Source organism: Pseudophryne corroboree, chromosome 11, assembly GCF_028390025.1.
Source record: "Pseudophryne corroboree isolate aPseCor3 chromosome 11, aPseCor3.hap2, whole genome shotgun sequence".
NCBI classification, from domain to species: Eukaryota; Metazoa; Chordata; class Amphibia; order Anura; family Myobatrachidae; genus Pseudophryne; species Pseudophryne corroboree.
This window is the reverse complement of record NC_086454.1, coordinates 179293043-179310287: the sequence shown is the minus strand read 5'-3', so window position 1 is coordinate 179310287 and position 17245 is coordinate 179293043. Positions and strand designations below refer to the sequence as shown.

Below are 17245 nucleotides of genomic sequence, written 5' to 3'. Positions count from 1 at the left end.
TAAAGTAGCTTTTACATTTCCCAAAGTATAACTTACTGTAAAAGCTACCAAAAAAGGAAAACATTGATTTTGCACACAGCTTGTCAGTGAAACAACATTAAGGTAGTTGTGGCCGAGTGGTTAAGGTGATGGACTCGAAATCCATTTGCTTTTCAAGCTGGTTTAAAAACTAAATGCATTCAAGATGAAGAGAATCAAAGCATGTTATGTTTAAGAATTGAGTTCTCAATCTCAGCTTAGCTCACCTACATATATATCCTGTTTTACAATGGACTTCTTTTTAAACCATATAATCTCAGACAGAGTCTTCCTGCATTTTATGTACATGCTTGTGACCTTGTATAAATGTTTCCCAGTGGCAACTTATGCATGCAGATTCTTTCTATCTGGATTTACAGCTGTAGAGATGTAATGAAAGGTAAGAAATAATGTCTGGTAATCAACAAACTATTAATTGTGCAGTGTCAGTTGTTATAATTCCAAACTTTATTAAGGAATAGACCATAAGTTCTCAAACTCAGTCCTCAGGACCCCACACAGTGTATGTTTTGCAGGTAACCCAGCAGGTGCATAGGTGTATTAATTACTCACTGACACATTTTAAAAAGTCCACTTGTGGAGCTAATTATTTACTTGTGGCTCTGCGAGGAGACCTGCAAAACATGCACTGTGTGGGGTTCTGAGAACCGAGTTTGAGAACCTGTGGAATAGACCAAGGAAAAACCTAATATATTTTAAATGATTATTATTTGATAAAATGTCCGTAAAATGTACAATACAGTTCATGAGCACTAGTGTTGGCATGGTGTGATGTTAAAGGCTCTGATTTCTAATTAATTTAGTACAAGATCAAAAGTCCTTGACACCTATATTTGATATTAAACTATACTAGCTATTATATTTCACAAAGTTTACATATTAATATTGAAGCAAATTAAAATAAAATGTATCAGATATTTCTGCCAACAGGAAAAATGTTTTGATTTCCAAGTAGCACCATCCAATTGAGGTCAGGTAGTTGTGGCCGAGTGGTTAAGGTGATGGACTTGAAATCCATTGGGGTTTCCCCGCGCTGGTTCAAATCTTCCCAGCTACGTACTGCTTTTTATGCATGTAGAAAGCTAAGCTCATTTGTCCTTGATAACTTTATTTTCCATGAAACTAAAGTAGCTTTTACATTTCCCAAAGTATAATTTACTGTAAAAGCTACCAAAAAAGGAAAACATTGATTTTGCACACAGCTTGTCAGTGAAACAACATTAAGGTAGTTGTGGCCGAGTGGTTAAGGTGATGGACTCGAAATCCATTTGCTTTTCAAGCTGGTTTAAAAACTAAATGCATTCAAGATGAAGAGAATCAAAGCATGTTGTGTTTAAGAATTGAGTTCTCAATCTCAGCTTAGCTCACCTACATATATATCCTGTTTTACAATGGACTTCTTTTTAAACCATATAATCTCAGACAGTGTCTTCCTGCATTCTATGTACATGCTTGTGACCTTGTATAAATGTTTCCCAGTGGCAACTTATGCATGCAGATTCTTTCTATCTGGATTTTCAGCTGTAGAGATGTAATGAAAGGTAAGAAATAATGTCTGGTAATCAACAAACTATTAATTGTGCAGTGTCAGTTGTTATAATTCCAAACTTTATTAAGGAATAGACCATAAGTTCTCAAACTCAGTCCTCAGGACCCCACACAGTGTATGTTTTGCAGGTAACCCAGCAGGTGCATAGGTGTATTAATTACTCACTGACACATTTTAAAAAGTCCACTTGTGGAGCTAATTATTTACTTGTGGTTCTGCGAGGAGACCTGCAAAACATGCACTGTGTGGGGTTCTGAGAACCGAGTTTGAGAACCTGTGGAATAGACCAATGAAAAACCTAATATATTTTAAATTATTATTATTTGATAAAATGTCCGTAAAATGTACAATACAGTTCATGAGCACTAGTGTTGGCATGGTGTGATGTTAAAGGCTCTGATTTCTAATTAATTTAGTACAAGATCAAAAGTCCTTGACACCTATATTTGATATTAAACTATACTAGCTATTATATTTCACAAAGTTTACATATTAATATTGAAGCAAATTAAAATAAAATGTATCAGATATTTCTGCCAACAGGAAAAATGTTTTGATTTCCAAGTAGCACCATCCAATTGAGGTCAGGTAGTTGTGGCCGAGTGGTTAAGGTGATGGACTTGAAATCCATTGGGGTTTCCCCGCGCTGGTTCAAATCTTCCCAGCTACGTACTGCTTTTTATGCATGTAGAAAGCTAAGCTCATTTGTCCTTGATAACTTTATTTTCCATGAAACTAAAGTAGCTTTTACATTTCCCAAAGTATAACTTACTGTAAAAGCTACCAAAAAAGGAAAACATTGATTTTGCACACAGCTTGTCAGTGAAACAACATTAAGGTAGTTGTGGCCGAGTGGTTAAGGTGATGGACTCGAAATCCATTTGCTTTTCAAGCTGGTTTAAAAACTAAATGCATTCAAGATGAAGAGAATCAAAGCATGTTGTGTTTAAGAATTGAGTTCTCAATCTCAGCTTAGCTCACCTACATATATATCCTGTTTTACAATGGACTTCTTTTTAAACCATATAATCTCAGACAGTGTCTTCCTGCATTCTATGTACATGCTTGTGACCTTGTATAAATGTTTCCCAGTGGCAACTTATGCATGCAGATTCTTTCTATCTGTATTTTCAGCTGTAGAGATGTAATGAAAGGTAAGAAATAATGTCTGGTAATCAACAAACTATTAATTGTGCAGTGTCAGTTGTTATAATTCCAAACTTTATTAAGGAATAGACCATAAGTTCTCAAACTCAGTCCTCAGGACCCCACACAGTGTATGTTTTGCAGGTAACCCAGCAGGTGCATAGGTGTATTAATTACTCACTGACACATTTTAAAAAGTCCACTTGTGGAGCTAATTATTTACTTGTGGTTCTGCGAGGAGACCTGCAAAACATGCACTGTGTGGGGTTCTGAGAACCGAGTTTGAGAACCTGTGGAATAGACCAATGAAAAACCTAATATATTTTAAATTATTATTATTTGATAAAATGTCCGTAAAATGTACAATACAGTTCATGAGCACTAGTGTTGGCATGGTGTGATGTTAAAGGCTCTGATTTCTAATTAATTTAGTACAAGATCAAAAGTCCTTGACACCTATATTTGACATTAAACTATACTAGCTATTATATTTCACAAAGTTTACATATTAATATTGAAGCAAATTAAAATAAAATGTATCAGATATTTCTGCCAACAGGAAAAATGTTTTGATTTCCAAGTAGCACCATCCAATTGAGGTCAGGTAGTTGTGGCCGAGTGGTTAAGGCGATGGACTTGAAATCCATTGGGGTTTCCCCGCGCAGGTTCAAATCCTGCCAGCTACGTACTGCTTTTAATGCATGTAGAAAGCTAAGCTCATTTGTCCTTGATAACTTTATTTTCCATGAAACTAAAGCAGCTTTTACATTCCCAAAGTATAACTTACTGTAAAAGCTACCAAAAAAGGAAAACATTGATTTTGTACACAGCTTGTCAGTGAAACAACATTAAGGTAGTTGTGGCCGAGTGGTTAAGGTGATGGACTCGAAATCCATTTGCTTTTCAAGCTGGTTTAAAAACGAAATGCATTCAAGATGAAGAGAATCAAAGCATGTTATGTTTAAGAATTGAGTTCTCAATCTCAGCTTAGCTCACCTACATATATATCCTGTTTTACAATGGACTTCTTTTTAAACCATATAATCTCAGACAGTGTCTTCCTGCATTCTATGTACATGCTTGTGACCTTGTATAAATGTTTCCCAGTGGCAACTTATGCATGCAGATTCTTTCTATCTGGACTTACAGCTGTAGAGATGTAATGAAAGGTAAGAAATAATGTCTGGTAATCAACAAACTATTAATTGTGCAGTGTCAGTTGTTATAATTCCAAACTTTATTAAGGAATAGATCATAAGTTCTCAAACTCAGTCCTCAGGACCCCACACAGTGTATGTTTTGCAGGTAACCCAGCAGGTGCATAGGTGTATTAATTACTCACTGACACATTTTAAAAAGTCCACTTGTGGAGCTAATTATTTACTTGTGGTTCTGCGAGGAGACCTGCAAAACATGCACTGTGTGGGGTTCTGAGAACCGAGTTTGAGAACCTGTGGAATAGACCAATGAAAAACCTAATATATTTTAAATTATTATTATTTGATAAAATGTCCGTAAAATGTACAATACAGTTCATGAGCACTAGTGTTGGCATGGTGTGATGTTAAAGGCTCTGATTTCTAATTAATTTAGTACAAGATCAAAAGTCCTTGACACCTATATTTGACATTAAACTATACTAGCTATTATATTTCACAAAGTTTACATATTAATATTGAAGCAAATTAAAATAAAATGTATCAGATATTTCTGCCAACAGGAAAAATGTTTTGATTTCCAAGTAGCACCATCCAATTGAGGTCAGGTAGTTGTGGCCGAGTGGTTAAGGCGATGGACTTGAAATCCATTGGGGTTTCCCCGCGCAGGTTCAAATCCTGCCAGCTACGTACTGCTTTTTATGCATGTAGAAAGCTAAGCTCATTTGTCCTTGATAACTTTATTTTCCATGAAACTAAAGTAGCTTTTACATTTCCCAAAGTATAACTTACTGTAAAAGCTACCAAAAAAGGAAAACATTGATTTTGCACACAGCTTGTCAGTGAAACAACATTAAGGTAGTTGTGGCCGAGTGGTTAAGGTGATGGACTCGAAATCCATTTGCTTTTCAAGCTGGTTTAAAAACTAAATGCATTCAAGATGAAGAGAATCAAAGCATGTTATGTTTAAGAATTGAGTTCTCAATCTCAGCTTAGCTCACCTACATATATATCCTGTTTTACAATGGACTTCTTTTTAAACCATATAATCTCAGACAGAGTCTTCCTGCATTTTATGTACATGCTTGTGACCTTGTATAAATGTTTCCCAGTGGCAACTTATGCATGCAGATTCTTTCTATCTGGATTTACAGCTGTAGAGATGTAATGAAAGGTAAGAAATAATGTCTGGTAATCAACAAACTATTAATTGTGCAGTGTCAGTTGTTATAATTCCAAACTTTATTAAGGAATAGACCATAAGTTCTCAAACTCAGTCCTCAGGACCCCACACAGTGTATGTTTTGCAGGTAACCCAGCAGGTGCATAGGTGTATTAATTACTCACTGACACATTTTAAAAAGTCCACTTGTGGAGCTAATTATTTACTTGTGGTTCTGCGAGGAGACCTGCAAAACATGCACTGTGTGGGGTTCTGAGAACCGAGTTTGAGAACCTGTGGAATAGACCAAGGAAAAACCTAATATATTTTAAATGATTATTATTTGATAAAATGTCCGTAAAATGTACAATACAGTTCATGAGCACTAGTGTTGGCATGGTGTGATGTTAAAGGCTCTGATTTCTAATTAATTTAGTACAAGATCAAAAGTCCTTGACACCTATATTTGATATTAAACTATACTAGCTATTATATTTCACAAAGTTTACATATTAATATTGAAGCAAATTAAAATAAAATGTATCAGATATTTCTGCCAACAGGAAAAATGTTTTGATTTCCAAGTAGCACCATCCAATTGAGGTCAGGTAGTTGTGGCCGAGTGGTTAAGGTGATGGACTTGAAATCCATTGGGGTTTCCCCGCGCTGGTTCAAATCTTCCCAGCTACGTACTGCTTTTTATGCATGTAGAAAGCTAAGCTCATTTGTCCTTGATAACTTTATTTTCCATGAAACTAAAGTAGCTTTTACATTTCCCAAAGTATAACTTACTGTAAAAGCTACCAAAAAAGGAAAACATTGATTTTGCACACAGCTTGTCAGTGAAACAACATTAAGGTAGTTGTGGCCGAGTGGTTAAGGTGATGGACTCGAAATCCATTTGCTTTTCAAGCTGGTTTAAAAACTAAATGCATTCAAGATGAAGAGAATCAAAGCATGTTGTGTTTAAGAATTGAGTTCTCAATCTCAGCTTAGCTCACCTACATATATATCCTGTTTTACAATGGACTTCTTTTTAAACCATATAATCTCAGACAGTGTCTTCCTGCATTCTATGTACATGCTTGTGACCTTGTATAAATGTTTCCCAGTGGCAACTTATGCATGCAGATTCTTTCTATCTGTATTTTCAGCTGTAGAGATGTAATGAAAGGTAAGAAATAATGTCTGGTAATCAACAAACTATTAATTGTGCAGTGTCAGTTGTTATAATTCCAAACTTTATTAAGGAATAGACCATAAGTTCTCAAACTCAGTCCTCAGGACCCCACACAGTGTATGTTTTGCAGGTAACCCAGCAGGTGCATAGGTGTATTAATTACTCACTGACACATTTTAAAAAGTCCACTTGTGGAGCTAATTATTTACTTGTGGTTCTGCGAGGAGACCTGCAAAACATGCACTGTGTGGGGTTCTGAGAACCGAGTTTGAGAACCTGTGGAATAGACCAATGAAAAACCTAATATATTTTAAATTATTATTATTTGATAAAATGTCCGTAAAATGTACAATACAGTTCATGAGCACTAGTGTTGGCATGGTGTGATGTTAAAGGCTCTGATTTCTAATTAATTTAGTACAAGATCAAAAGTCCTTGACACCTATATTTGACATTAAACTATACTAGCTATTATATTTCACAAAGTTTACATATTAATATTGAAGCAAATTAAAATAAAATGTATCAGATATTTCTGCCAACAGGAAAAATGTTTTGATTTCCAAGTAGCACCATCCAATTGAGGTCAGGTAGTTGTGGCCGAGTGGTTAAGGCGATGGACTTGAAATCCATTGGGGTTTCCCCGCGCAGGTTCAAATCCTGCCAGCTACGTACTGCTTTTTATGCATGTAGAAAGCTAAGCTCATTTGTCCTTGATAACTTTATTTTCCATGAAACTAAAGCAGCTTTTACATTCCCAAAGTATAACTTACTGTAAAAGCTACCAAAAAAGGAAAACATTGATTTTGTACACAGCTTGTCAGTGAAACAACATTAAGGTAGTTGTGGCCGAGTGGTTAAGGTGATGGACTCGAAATCCATTTGCTTTTCAAGCTGGTTTAAAAACGAAATGCATTCAAGATGAAGAGAATCAAAGCATGTTGTGTTTAAGAATTGAGTTCTCAATCTCAGCTTAGCTCACCTACATATATATCCTGTTTTACAATGGACTTCTTTTTAAACCATATAATCTCAGACAGTGTCTTCCTGCATTCTATGTACATGCTTGTGACCTTGTATAAATGTTTCCCAGTGGCAACTTATGCATGCAGATTCTTTCTATCTGTATTTTCAGCTGTAGAGATGTAATGAAAGGTAAGAAATAATGTCTGGTAATCAACAAACTATTAATTGTGCAGTGTCAGTTGTTATAATTCCAAACTTTATTAAGGAATAGACCATAAGTTCTCAAACTCAGTCCTCAGGACCCCACACAGTGTATGTTTTGCAGGTAACCCAGCAGGTGCATAGGTGTATTAATTACTCACTGACACATTTTAAAAAGTCCACTTGTGGAGCTAATTATTTACTTGTGGTTCTGCGAGGAGACCTGCAAAACATGCACTGTGTGGGGTTCTGAGAACCGAGTTTGAGAACCTGTGGAATAGACCAATGAAAAACCTAATATATTTTAAATTATTATTATTTGATAAAATGTCCGTAAAATGTACAATACAGTTCATGAGCACTAGTGTTGGCATGGTGTGATGTTAAAGGCTCTGATTTCTAATTAATTTAGTACAAGATCAAAAGTCCTTGACACCTATATTTGACATTAAACTATACTAGCTATTATATTTCACAAAGTTTACATATTAATATTGAAGCAAATTAAAATAAAATGTATCAGATATTTCTGCCAACAGGAAAAATGTTTTGATTTCCAAGTAGCACCATCCAATTGAGGTCAGGTAGTTGTGGCCGAGTGGTTAAGGCGATGGACTTGAAATCCATTGGGGTTTCCCCGCGCAGGTTCAAATCCTGCCAGCTACGTACTGCTTTTTATGCATGTAGAAAGCTAAGCTCATTTGTCCTTGATAACTTTATTTTCCATGAAACTAAAGCAGCTTTTACATTCCCAAAGTATAACTTACTGTAAAAGCTACCAAAAAAGGAAAACATTGATTTTGTACACAGCTTGTCAGTGAAACAACATTAAGGTAGTTGTGGCCGAGTGGTTAAGGTGATGTACTCGAAATCCATTTGCTTTTCAAGCTGGTTTAAAAACGAAATGCATTCAAGATGAAGAGAATCAAAGCATGTTATGTTTAAGAATTGAGTTCTCAATCTCAGCTTAGCTCACCTACATATATATCCTGTTTTACAATGGACTTCTTTTTAAACCATATAATCTCAGACAGTGTCTTCCTGCATTCTATGTACATGCTTGTGACCTTGTATAAATGTTTCCCAGTGGCAACTTATGCATGCAGATTCTTTCTATCTGGACTTACAGCTGTAGAGATGTAATGAAAGGTAAGAAATAATGTCTGGTAATCAACAAACTATTAATTGTGCAGTGTCAGTTGTTATAATTCCAAACTTTATTAAGGAATAGATCATAAGTTCTCAAACTCAGTCCTCAGGACCCCACACAGTGTATGTTTTGCAGGTAACCCAGCAGGTGCATAGGTGTATTAATTACTCACTGACACATTTTAAAAAGTCCACTTGTGGAGCTAATTATTTACTTGTGGTTCTGCGAGGAGACCTGCAAAACATGCACTGTGTGGGGTTCTGAGAACCGAGTTTGAGAACCTGTGGAATAGACCAATGAAAAACCTAATATATTTTAAATTATTATTATTTGATAAAATGTCCGTAAAATGTACAATACAGTTCATGAGCACTAGTGTTGGCATGGTGTGATGTTAAAGGCTCTGATTTCTAATTAATTTAGTACAAGATCAAAAGTCCTTGACACCTATATTTGACATTAAACTATACTAGCTATTATATTTCACAAAGTTTACATATTAATATTGAAGCAAATTAAAATAAAATGTATCAGATATTTCTGCCAACAGGAAAAATGTTTTGATTTCCAAGTAGCACCATCCAATTGAGGTCAGGTAGTTGTGGCCGAGTGGTTAAGGCGATGGACTTGAAATCCATTGGGGTTTCCCCGCGCAGGTTCAAATCCTGCCAGCTACGTACTGCTTTTTATGCATGTAGAAAGCTAAGCTCATTTGTCCTTGATAACTTTATTTTCCATGAAACTAAAGTAGCTTTTACATTTCCCAAAGTATAACTTACTGTAAAAGCTACCAAAAAAGGAAAACATTGATTTTGCACACAGCTTGTCAGTGAAACAACATTAAGGTAGTTGTGGCCGAGTGGTTAAGGTGATGGACTCGAAATCCATTTGCTTTTCAAGCTGGTTTAAAAACTAAATGCATTCAAGATGAAGAGAATCAAAGCATGTTATGTTTAAGAATTGAGTTCTCAATCTCAGCTTAGCTCACCTACATATATATCCTGTTTTACAATGGACTTCTTTTTAAACCATATAATCTCAGACAGAGTCTTCCTGCATTTTATGTACATGCTTGTGACCTTGTATAAATGTTTCCCAGTGGCAACTTATGCATGCAGATTCTTTCTATCTGGATTTACAGCTGTAGAGATGTAATGAAAGGTAAGAAATAATGTCTGGTAATCAACAAACTATTAATTGTGCAGTGTCAGTTGTTATAATTCCAAACTTTATTAAGGAATAGACCATAAGTTCTCAAACTCAGTCCTCAGGACCCCACACAGTGTATGTTTTGCAGGTAACCCAGCAGGTGCATAGGTGTATTAATTACTCACTGACACATTTTAAAAAGTCCACTTGTGGAGCTAATTATTTACTTGTGGCTCTGCGAGGAGACCTGCAAAACATGCACTGTGTGGGGTTCTGAGAACCGAGTTTGAGAACCTGTGGAATAGACCAAGGAAAAACCTAATATATTTTAAATGATTATTATTTGATAAAATGTCCGTAAAATGTACAATACAGTTCATGAGCACTAGTGTTGGCATGGTGTGATGTTAAAGGCTCTGATTTCTAATTAATTTAGTACAAGATCAAAAGTCCTTGACACCTATATTTGATATTAAACTATACTAGCTATTATATTTCACAAAGTTTACATATTAATATTGAAGCAAATTAAAATAAAATGTATCAGATATTTCTGCCAACAGGAAAAATGTTTTGATTTCCAAGTAGCACCATCCAATTGAGGTCAGGTAGTTGTGGCCGAGTGGTTAAGGTGATGGACTTGAAATCCATTAGGGTTTCCCCGCGCTGGTTCAAATCTTCCCAGCTACGTACTGCTTTTTATGCATGTAGAAAGCTAAGCTCATTTGTCCTTGATAACTTTATTTTCCATGAAACTAAAGTAGCTTTTACATTTCCCAAAGTATAACTTACTGTAAAAGCTACCAAAAAAGGAAAACATTGATTTTGCACACAGCTTGTCAGTGAAACAACATTAAGGTAGTTGTGGCCGAGTGGTTAAGGTGATGGACTCGAAATCCATTTGCTTTTCAAGCTGGTTTAAAAACTAAATGCATTCAAGATGAAGAGAATCAAAGCATGTTGTGTTTAAGAATTGAGTTCTCAATCTCAGCTTAGCTCACCTACATATATATCCTGTTTTACAATGGACTTCTTTTTAAACCATATAATCTCAGACAGTGTCTTCCTGCATTCTATGTACATGCTTGTGACCTTGTATAAATGTTTCCCAGTGGCAACTTATGCATGCAGATTCTTTCTATCTGGATTTTCAGCTGTAGAGATGTAATGAAAGGTAAGAAATAATGTCTGGTAATCAACAAACTATTAATTGTGCAGTGTCAGTTGTTATAATTCCAAACTTTATTAAGGAATAGACCATAAGTTCTCAAACTCAGTCCTCAGGACCCCACACAGTGTATGTTTTGCAGGTAACCCAGCAGGTGCATAGGTGTATTAATTACTCACTGACACATTTTAAAAAGTCCACTTGTGGAGCTAATTATTTACTTGTGGTTCTGCGAGGAGACCTGCAAAACATGCACTGTGTGGGGTTCTGAGAACCGAGTTTGAGAACCTGTGGAATAGACCAATGAAAAACCTAATATATTTTAAATTATTATTATTTGATAAAATGTCCGTAAAATGTACAATACAGTTCATGAGCACTAGTGTTGGCATGGTGTGATGTTAAAGGCTCTGATTTCTAATTAATTTAGTACAAGATCAAAAGTCCTTGACACCTATATTTGATATTAAACTATACTAGCTATTATATTTCACAAAGTTTACATATTAATATTGAAGCAAATTAAAATAAAATGTATCAGATATTTCTGCCAACAGGAAAAATGTTTTGATTTCCAAGTAGCACCATCCAATTGAGGTCAGGTAGTTGTGGCCGAGTGGTTAAGGTGATGGACTTGAAATCCATTGGGGTTTCCCCGCGCTGGTTCAAATCTTCCCAGCTACGTACTGCTTTTTATGCATGTAGAAAGCTAAGCTCATTTGTCCTTGATAACTTTATTTTCCATGAAACTAAAGTAGCTTTTACATTTCCCAAAGTATAACTTACTGTAAAAGCTACCAAAAAAGGAAAACATTGATTTTGCACACAGCTTGTCAGTGAAACAACATTAAGGTAGTTGTGGCCGAGTGGTTAAGGTGATGGACTCGAAATCCATTTGCTTTTCAAGCTGGTTTAAAAACTAAATGCATTCAAGATGAAGAGAATCAAAGCATGTTGTGTTTAAGAATTGAGTTCTCAATCTCAGCTTAGCTCACCTACATATATATCCTGTTTTACAATGGACTTCTTTTTAAACCATATAATCTCAGACAGTGTCTTCCTGCATTCTATGTACATGCTTGTGACCTTGTATAAATGTTTCCCAGTGGCAACTTATGCATGCAGATTCTTTCTATCTGTATTTTCAGCTGTAGAGATGTAATGAAAGGTAAGAAATAATGTCTGGTAATCAACAAACTATTAATTGTGCAGTGTCAGTTGTTATAATTCCAAACTTTATTAAGGAATAGACCATAAGTTCTCAAACTCAGTCCTCAGGACCCCACACAGTGTATGTTTTGCAGGTAACCCAGCAGGTGCATAGGTGTATTAATTACTCACTGACACATTTTAAAAAGTCCACTTGTGGAGCTAATTATTTACTTGTGGTTCTGCGAGGAGACCTGCAAAACATGCACTGTGTGGGGTTCTGAGAACCGAGTTTGAGAACCTGTGGAATAGACCAATGAAAAACCTAATATATTTTAAATTATTATTATTTGATAAAATGTCCGTAAAATGTACAATACAGTTCATGAGCACTAGTGTTGGCATGGTGTGATGTTAAAGGCTCTGATTTCTAATTAATTTAGTACAAGATCAAAAGTCCTTGACACCTATATTTGACATTAAACTATACTAGCTATTATATTTCACAAAGTTTACATATTAATATTGAAGCAAATTAAAATAAAATGTATCAGATATTTCTGCCAACAGGAAAAATGTTTTGATTTCCAAGTAGCACCATCCAATTGAGGTCAGGTAGTTGTGGCCGAGTGGTTAAGGCGATGGACTTGAAATCCATTGGGGTTTCCCCGCGCAGGTTCAAATCCTGCCAGCTACGTACTGCTTTTTATGCATGTAGAAAGCTAAGCTCATTTGTCCTTGATAACTTTATTTTCCATGAAACTAAAGCAGCTTTTACATTCCCAAAGTATAACTTACTGTAAAAGCTACCAAAAAAGGAAAACATTGATTTTGTACACAGCTTGTCAGTGAAACAACATTAAGGTAGTTGTGGCCGAGTGGTTAAGGTGATGGACTCGAAATCCATTTGCTTTTCAAGCTGGTTTAAAAACGAAATGCATTCAAGATGAAGAGAATCAAAGCATGTTATGTTTAAGAATTGAGTTCTCAATCTCAGCTTAGCTCACCTACATATATATCCTGTTTTACAATGGACTTCTTTTTAAACCATATAATCTCAGACAGTGTCTTCCTGCATTCTATGTACATGCTTGTGACCTTGTATAAATGTTTCCCAGTGGCAACTTATGCATGCAGATTCTTTCTATCTGGACTTACAGCTGTAGAGATGTAATGAAAGGTAAGAAATAATGTCTGGTAATCAACAAACTATTAATTGTGCAGTGTCAGTTGTTATAATTCCAAACTTTATTAAGGAATAGATCATAAGTTCTCAAACTCAGTCCTCAGGACCCCACACAGTGTATGTTTTGCAGGTAACCCAGCAGGTGCATAGGTGTATTAATTACTCACTGACACATTTTAAAAAGTCCACTTGTGGAGCTAATTATTTACTTGTGGTTCTGCGAGGAGACCTGCAAAACATGCACTGTGTGGGGTTCTGAGAACCGAGTTTGAGAACCTGTGGAATAGACCAATGAAAAACCTAATATATTTTAAATTATTATTATTTGATAAAATGTCCGTAAAATGTACAATACAGTTCATGAGCACTAGTGTTGGCATGGTGTGATGTTAAAGGCTCTGATTTCTAATTAATTTAGTACAAGATCAAAAGTCCTTGACACCTATATTTGACATTAAACTATACTAGCTATTATATTTCACAAAGTTTACATATTAATATTGAAGCAAATTAAAATAAAATGTATCAGATATTTCTGCCAACAGGAAAAATGTTTTGATTTCCAAGTAGCACCATCCAATTGAGGTCAGGTAGTTGTGGCTGAGTGGTTAAGGCGATGGACTTGAAATCCATTGGGGTTTCCCCGCGCAGGTTCAAATCCTGCCAGCTACGTACTGCTTTTTATGCATGTAGAAAGCTAAGCTCATTTGTCCTTGATAACTTTATTTTCCATGAAACTAAAGTAGCTTTTACATTTCCCAAAGTATAACTTACTGTAAAAGCTACCAAAAAAGGAAAACATTGATTTTGCACACAGCTTGTCAGTGAAACAACATTAAGGTAGTTGTGGCCGAGTGGTTAAGGTGATGGACTCGAAATCCATTTGCTTTTCAAGCTGGTTTAAAAACTAAATGCATTCAAGATGAAGAGAATCAAAGCATGTTATGTTTAAGAATTGAGTTCTCAATCTCAGCTTAGCTCACCTACATATATATCCTGTTTTACAATGGACTTCTTTTTAAACCATATAATCTCAGACAGAGTCTTCCTGCATTTTATGTACATGCTTGTGACCTTGTATAAATGTTTCCCAGTGGCAACTTATGCATGCAGATTCTTTCTATCTGGATTTACAGCTGTAGAGATGTAATGAAAGGTAAGAAATAATGTCTGGTAATCAACAAACTATTAATTGTGCAGTGTCAGTTGTTATAATTCCAAACTTTATTAAGGAATAGACCATAAGTTCTCAAACTCAGTCCTCAGGACCCCACACAGTGTATGTTTTGCAGGTAACCCAGCAGGTGCATAGGTGTATTAATTACTCACTGACACATTTTAAAAAGTCCACTTGTGGAGCTAATTATTTACTTGTGGTTCTGCGAGGAGACCTGCAAAACATGCACTGTGTGGGGTTCTGAGAACCGAGTTTGAGAACCTGTGGAATAGACCAATGAAAAACCTAATATATTTTAAATGATTATTATTTGATAAAATGTCCGTAAAATGTACAATACAGTTCATGAGCACTAGTGTTGGCATGGTGTGATGTTAAAGGCTCTGATTTCTAATTAATTTAGTACAAGATCAAAAGTCCGTGACACCTATATTTAATATTAAACTATACTAGCTATTATATTTCACAAAGTTTACATATTAATATTGAAGCAAATTAAAATAAAATGTATCAGATATTTCTGCCAACAGGAAAAATGTTTTGATTTCCACGTAGCACCATCCAATTGAGGTCAGGTAGTTGTGGCCGAGTGGTTAAGGTGATGGACTTGAAATCCATTGGGGTTTTCCCGCGCAGGTTCAAATCCTGCCAGCTACATACTGCTTTTTATGCATGTAGAAAGCTAAGCTCATTTGTCCTTGATAACTTTATTTTCCATGAAACTAAAGTAGCTTTTACATTTCCCAAAGTATAACTTACTGTAGAAGCTACCAAAAAAGGAAAACATTGATTTTGTACACAGCTTGTCAGTGAAACAACATTAAGGTAGTTGTGGCCGAGTGGTTAAGGTGATGGACTCGAAATCCATTTGCTTTTCAAACTGGTTTAAAAACGAAATGCATTCAAGATGAAGAGAATCAAAGCATGTTATGTTTAAGAATTGAGTTCTCAATCTCAGCTTAGCTCACCTACATATATATCCTGTTTTACAATGGACTTCTTTTTAAACCATATAATCTCAGACAGTGTCTTCCTGCATTCTATGTACATGCTTGTGACCTTGTATAAATGTTTCCCAGTGGCAACTTATGCATGCAGATTCTTTCTATCTGGACTTACAGCTGTAGAGATGTAATGAAAGGTAAGAAATAATGTCTGGTAATCAACAAACTATTAATTGTGCAGTGTCAGTTGTTATAATTCCAAACTTTATTAAGGAATAGACCATAAGTTCTCAAACTCAGTCCTCAGGACCCCACACAGTGTATGTTTTGCAGGTAACCCAGCAGGTGCATAGGTGTATTAATTACTCACTGACACATTTTAAAAAGTCCACTTGTGGAGCTAATTATTTACTTGTGGTTCTGCGAGGAGACCTGCAAAACATGCACTGTGTGGGGTTCTGAGAACCGAGTTTGAGAACCTGTGGAATAGACCAATGAAAAACCTAATATATTTTAAATGATTATTACTTGATAAAATGTCCGTAAACTGTACAATACAGTTCATGAGCACTAGTGTTGGCATGGTGTGATGTTAAAGGCTCTGATTTCTAATTAATTTAGTACAAGATCAAAAGTCCTTGACACCTATATTTGACATTAAACTATACTAGCTATTATATTTCACAAAGTTTACATATTAATATTGAAGCAAATTAAAATAAAATGTATCAGATATTTCTGCCAAAATGAAAAATGTTTTGATTTCCAAGTAGCACCATCCAATTGAGGTCAGGTAGTTGTGGCCGAGTGGTTAAGGCGATGGACTTGAAATCCATTGGGGTTTCCCCGCGCAGGTTCAAATCCTGCCAGCTACGTACTGCTTTTTATGCATGTAGAAAGCTAAGCTCATTTGTCCTTGATAACTTTATTTTCCATGAAACTAAAGCAGCTTTTACATTCCCAAAGTATAACTTACTGTAAAAGCTACCAAAAAAGGAAAACATTGATTTTGTACACAGCTTGTCAGTGAAACAACATTAAGGTAGTTGTGGCCGAGTGGTTAAGGTGATGGACTCGAAATCCATTTGCTTTTCAAGCTGGTTTAAAAACGAAATGCATTCAAGATGAAGAGAATCAAAGCATGTTATGTTTAAGAATTGAGTTCTCAATCTCAGCTTAGCTCACCTACATATATATCCTGTTTTACAATGGACTTCTTTTTAAACCATATAATCTCAGACAGTGTCTTCCTGCATTCTATGTACATGCTTGTGACCTTGTATAAATGTTTCCCAGTGGCAACTTATGCATGCAGATTCTTTCTATCTGGACTTACAGCTGTAGAGATGTAATGAAAGGTAAGAAATAATGTCTGGTAATCAACAAACTATTAATTGTGCAGTGTCAGTTGTTATAATTCCAAACTTTATTAAGGAATAGATCATAAGTTCTCAAACTCAGTCCTCAGGACCCCACACAGTGTATGTTTTGCAGGTAACCCAGCAGGTGCATAGGTGTATTAATTACTCACTGACACATTTTAAAAAGTCCACTTGTGGAGCTAATTATTTACTTGTGGTTCTGCGAGGAGACCTGCAAAACATGCACTGTGTGGGGTTCTGAGAACCGAGTTTGAGAACCTGTGGAATAGACCAATGAAAAACCTAATATATTTTAAATTATTATTATTTGATAAAATGTCCGTAAAATGTACAATACAGTTCATGAGCACTAGTGTTGGCATGGTGTGATGTTAAAGGCTCTGATTTCTAATTAATTTAGTACAAGATCAAAAGTCCTTGACACCTATATTTGACATTAAACTATACTAGCTATTATATTTCACAAAGTTTACATATTAATATTGAAGCAAATTAAAATAAAATGTATCAGATATTTCTGCCAACAGGAAAAATGTTTTG

The 17245-nt window shown here is 35.5% G+C and overlaps 13 non-coding genes across 13 annotated transcripts; all 13 read left to right on the top strand.

Annotated features, from left to right (window-relative positions):
- Positions 1 to 1014: 1014 nt before the first annotated feature.
- Positions 1015 to 1096, top strand: TRNAS-UGA (transfer RNA serine (anticodon UGA)). Its single transcript has one exon. It is a non-coding gene; the product is annotated as a tRNA-Ser (tRNA).
- Positions 1097 to 2176: 1080 nt separating this feature from the next.
- TRNAS-UGA (transfer RNA serine (anticodon UGA)) lies at positions 2177 to 2258 on the top strand. The gene has a single exon. It is a non-coding gene; the product is annotated as a tRNA-Ser (tRNA).
- Positions 2259 to 3338: 1080 nt separating this feature from the next.
- On the top strand, positions 3339 to 3420 carry TRNAS-UGA (transfer RNA serine (anticodon UGA)). Its single transcript has one exon. It is a non-coding gene; the product is annotated as a tRNA-Ser (tRNA).
- Positions 3421 to 4499: 1079 nt separating this feature from the next.
- On the top strand, positions 4500 to 4581 carry TRNAS-UGA (transfer RNA serine (anticodon UGA)). The gene has a single exon. It is a non-coding gene; the product is annotated as a tRNA-Ser (tRNA).
- Positions 4582 to 5661: 1080 nt separating this feature from the next.
- TRNAS-UGA (transfer RNA serine (anticodon UGA)) lies at positions 5662 to 5743 on the top strand. The gene has a single exon. It is a non-coding gene; the product is annotated as a tRNA-Ser (tRNA).
- A 1080-nt stretch (positions 5744 to 6823) lies between these two features.
- Positions 6824 to 6905, top strand: TRNAS-UGA (transfer RNA serine (anticodon UGA)). Its single transcript has one exon. It is a non-coding gene; the product is annotated as a tRNA-Ser (tRNA).
- Positions 6906 to 7984: 1079 nt separating this feature from the next.
- TRNAS-UGA (transfer RNA serine (anticodon UGA)) lies at positions 7985 to 8066 on the top strand. The gene has a single exon. It is a non-coding gene; the product is annotated as a tRNA-Ser (tRNA).
- A 1079-nt stretch (positions 8067 to 9145) lies between these two features.
- Positions 9146 to 9227, top strand: TRNAS-UGA (transfer RNA serine (anticodon UGA)). Its single transcript has one exon. It is a non-coding gene; the product is annotated as a tRNA-Ser (tRNA).
- Positions 9228 to 11469: 2242 nt separating this feature from the next.
- Positions 11470 to 11551, top strand: TRNAS-UGA (transfer RNA serine (anticodon UGA)). The gene has a single exon. It is a non-coding gene; the product is annotated as a tRNA-Ser (tRNA).
- Positions 11552 to 12631: 1080 nt separating this feature from the next.
- TRNAS-UGA (transfer RNA serine (anticodon UGA)) lies at positions 12632 to 12713 on the top strand. Its single transcript has one exon. It is a non-coding gene; the product is annotated as a tRNA-Ser (tRNA).
- A 1079-nt stretch (positions 12714 to 13792) lies between these two features.
- TRNAS-UGA (transfer RNA serine (anticodon UGA)) lies at positions 13793 to 13874 on the top strand. The gene has a single exon. It is a non-coding gene; the product is annotated as a tRNA-Ser (tRNA).
- A 1080-nt stretch (positions 13875 to 14954) lies between these two features.
- On the top strand, positions 14955 to 15036 carry TRNAS-UGA (transfer RNA serine (anticodon UGA)). Its single transcript has one exon. It is a non-coding gene; the product is annotated as a tRNA-Ser (tRNA).
- A 1080-nt stretch (positions 15037 to 16116) lies between these two features.
- Positions 16117 to 16198, top strand: TRNAS-UGA (transfer RNA serine (anticodon UGA)). Its single transcript has one exon. It is a non-coding gene; the product is annotated as a tRNA-Ser (tRNA).
- Positions 16199 to 17245: the final 1047 nt, after the last annotated feature.